Below are 4,361 nucleotides of genomic sequence, written 5' to 3'. Positions count from 1 at the left end.
CATTTTGTCTTCAGAGATCGTGTTGGGTAGGTGAGCATCACAGAATGCCAGATTATTAGAACAAAGTGTTGTATTGAGGGAGTACTTGAGTTAAAACCCAATGTCCATCTGCAACCTTAATTCTTAGCATGTAGATATGAGTACATAGTTCTATACCCCTCTGGATATATATATGCCTGTATTTGGACCTCTATAAATGTCTTTTGTCTCCTGGTTCTTTCTTCTCTTTTCTTTTACTTTCTTTTTGTCCCACCATCATGTTCCCCTTCATTTGGGTTTAGTAATTCCTCTCTGCTACATTGTATACCCACTGTTTCAATTTGCTCAGTTGTGTTAAGTGTTCTGTTGTTTTGTTTTTGAGGTTTTACTATGTATGTTTGCCAAAGTATAAAGTAAATCAATATCTTTATCCTTATCCAAAACAGTATAATTACTTTTAGAACACTTTAACTCTGACTTCTCCACCTCCCAATGTATATGACATGACCAGATTTTTTGTACTGGCCTATTAAAAAAAACAAACAAAAAACAACTCTACCTTTCTTGACCATTTATATCAGATTCTTCACCACTGATTTTTCTGTCATTCTCTCTCACCTTTGCTTTAGCTTAATAGCACTTATCTCAACATATATTTTATTTGTTTACTTGTATATAATCACTATCCCCTGATAGACTAGTTTTCATGAAGGCAAGGGCTCTGCTTGCTTTGTTTACTGACTGGTTAGCATTTAATGATTATTTGTTGAATTAGTGAATGATTATCGTTTAGAAAGATCCCCTGGTTGCAATAGTATAGTATATTTTAGCGGTTAAGGCTATAGGTAGGCATTGAGGAAGCTATTGCACTTACCAAGGCAAGAGTTAGTGGTGACCTGGACTTGCTAACTGCAGTAGAGCTATTGAAAAGTAGAAAATAATACAATATACTAATGAGTGGAATCCATTGAATTTTACTATTATCATTTCTGTATGAGGACATGAGTTGGGCTAGGTTGTTTGTTTGTTTTTTTAAGGAGTTTTATTCCTTAGTCAAGTTTCCGAGTATGTGACACACTTTCTTTGAAGGTTTTCATTGATTACATTGCTTCAGTTTACTGTATTCATGATGCTTTTCTGGGTTCTATACCATAAGAGGGCATACCCCCCCAAAATTGGTGCTCATTTGTTTTTAGATGTGAGGTGGGTAGTGCATTTTGACTTTGTTCCACCAGGTCAGACTGTTAGTCAAGCTCTCTATTCAGAGGTTCTGAAAAGATTGCATAACAATGTGCAGCAAAAAAAGGCCTGATTTGTGGCAGATGGGCGACTAGTTTTGCCACCAGGACAATGCACCTGCTCACGCAGCCATCTCAGTGCATCAGTTTTTGACAAAAACCAGCATGCCTTTCTTGTCCCATGCACTTTGCTCACCTGACCTCATTCTGTGTGACTTCACTTCTTCTTGTTTCCACGAATGAAAAGGGACATGAAAGAACAGCAATTTGACAATGACGTAGAAGAGATGAAGAAAAAACGAGGGAAGTGCTTTCAGCCATCCAAACAGTTGAGTTTGAAAAATGTTTTCAAACATTTTCCAAGAATGGAATTGCAGATTTGACAAATGTGTTAAGTATAATGGAGCATACTTTGAAGGTGATAAGGTTGTTTTGTTAAAAAAAAATTATATACATAGTTTTTAAAAAATTCCAGTTTTGGTGGGTACCCCCTTGTGTATCCAACCTTGTCTGAAATATCTGTAATAGAAAGTCTTACAGGCACTCCAACTTCAATATATCAAAGAGCACACTCACTCCTTACCAAACCTGCTCTTCCTTCATGTTTTTTCAGTCTTAGGCTACAGTACCACCAACTCTCTACTTGTTCACCAAACCTACTTGTGGGTGGCTCCCGCTGCCCAGCAGGAAGGAGCAAACAACTTCATCCTTCTCCCAAGGAGCAGCTGGTGGGTTTGAGTGGTTAGTAGTCCAACACTTAGCCCATACCACTGAGTATTAAGGATGCTTACAGAGATTTAAGTATCAGCCTTTTAAGGGGTGTGATAGGTAGGCTTATTGTGCCAACCTAGCCAATAGGAGCATATTGGAGTAATAAGGTCACAGATTGGTTGGAGGGCAAAGAGATAAATGGCTCGACAAACCCTGCCTGTCTCTCTCCTGCTCTCTGGTGATCAGACCTGCGTGCAGCTAGCTCTCTGCCTTAACTTGCGAACTACACGTGGACACCCAACCCATGGATCGTGTTGCTAGAGCTTGAGGTTCCTTGCAGACCTTGATCTTGGGACTGTCGGATCCTGTCAACTATTAGTGACCTGTCCTGCTGTTTACTGTCTCTGGCCAGACTGCCTGCATTGCTCTACTGAAGACTAAGATGTCTGCTCCCTTGACCTTGGAGCCAGCAGCTTTCGTGAGTTGGAGGACTTCCAATATATTAACTGTTCCACGGAAGTGAGTTGAACTGAGCCCTCTGTACTGCTGTGTGGACTAATTAGTTGTTATATTCCTTCATGCTGTATCACTCTATCTATGATAGGTAGACAAAATCATAAGTGTCCTGGTTTTGTTTCTCTAGAGAACCCTGTCTTGCACAAGGAGTGTGACTAATTACTTTGTTTTTGTTTTATTTTAATTTTATTTTTTACAAACCTCAAAAGCCAGTAAAGCCATGAGAATGAATGAGATAATGTAGAATAGTAATGAGGACCCACCACAGAAGCAAAACAGAGCAGAGGATAAAAAAGGGAATTCTACATCCAGTATCTCTAAAAGTGCTAATCTCTGTACTTGACAATGGTCATTTATTACTTTAACCCTCTCACAAACCTGTGAGATTTGTATAGATGGAGAAATTGGACTTCAGAGTGGGCGTATGAAAGGGCCTTCGTGGTGTAGTAAAGCACTCAGCGGCTAACCAAAAGACCGGTGATTTGAATCCACCAGGTTTTCTGTGTAAGAAAGATGTAATCGCCTGCTTCCATAAAGATTTTATTAAAAAACCAACTCCCTGCCCTGGAGTTGATGCTGACTAATAGTGACCCTATAGGACAAGGTAACTGCCCCTGTGAGTATTCTCTTTAAGGGCATAGAAAGCCCCATCTTTTTCCTGCAGAGGAGCTGATGGTTTAAAACTGCTGACCTTTCAGTTAACAGTCCATCAAGTAACCACTCTGCCACCAGGGGTCCATTACAGCCTTGAAAACCTTTCTACTCTCCTATAAGGTTGCTCTGAGACAAAACTGACTCATCAACAATGGGTTTGGGTTTTTTTGGTTTTTAAATGAGAATATGGCTTATTCAAGGAGCCCTGTGGTGTTGCCAGATAAGCATTGGACTGCTAACCACAAGGTCAGCAACTCAAACCACTAGCCACTCTGTGGGGGAAAATTGAGGCTATCTGCTTCCCTTAGAGATTTACAGGTTTGGAGTTGTTATGAGTTAGACTTGACACAATGACAGTGGATAGTGTATTCCGATTATTTCAGTATATAGCTGGGTGGAATTATAAAGAGCAGAAACATTATTAATTGACTGTTAATATTGCCATGTTATTTTCTAAAAGATTATACCTCTATAATGTACCAATGTACCAGTTCCATCATAATATCTTGATCACTGAGTGTATAATAAAAAATTTATTAATGGATAGAGAATAACTTATTTTTATTTTATATTGAATTTATTTTATATTGAATTTATGACTGAATGATAGCTATGTATTTCCCCTTGTACATATGAGAGGGCTTCAGCAGTTCAGGGGAAAATTCCATTATCTTTTAATTTCATTTATTTACAAACTGTTTGAAATCCCCTTCACTGAGGCCTTGCAACTCAACTCACTACCTTCAAGTTGATTCTGACTTAATGATGAACCTGCATAGGGGTTCCCTGACTGTAAATCTTTACAGGAAGGAGCAGACAGCTTCCTCTTTTTCCCAAGGAGAAGCTGGTAGGTTTGAATGGTTAGCAACCCTACACTTGGCACACAGTACCACCAGAGTTCCTTACTGAGTAATTTTTTTTTCAGTGAGACCCCTTATGAATTGGTAAAGGTAAAGGAAGGGATGCTGTCTTTCATAATCATATTTGGCCCTTACTTTCAATATCCTAGACTTCTGTCCCTGTTATTAGATGTTCTCCAGCCCCATCAATGGCATCCCCTCCACCTCCCGATTTTTTTTCCTTGGTTCTCCTGTTCTGCCAGGCCTAGTTTAGCATTTGGGACTTCCATGTATGCTGCAAGAAGACTCAGGGAAACTGGTTTGGTGTTGTATGGCATGGGCCTAAGAATCTAGGCCCAACTAAACTGTGCATCTGCCTTGGGTGTCAGAACCAGGGACAGCTCCTCTGGTCACCTTTGCTGCT

The sequence above is a fragment of the Echinops telfairi genome, unplaced genomic scaffold (genome assembly GCF_000313985.2).
Source record: "Echinops telfairi isolate 266 unplaced genomic scaffold, ASM31398v2 ScPeMD7_7457;HRSCAF=8495, whole genome shotgun sequence".
NCBI lineage: Eukaryota > Metazoa > Chordata > Mammalia > Afrosoricida > Tenrecidae > Echinops > Echinops telfairi.
This window is presented reverse-complemented; position numbering follows the sequence as displayed.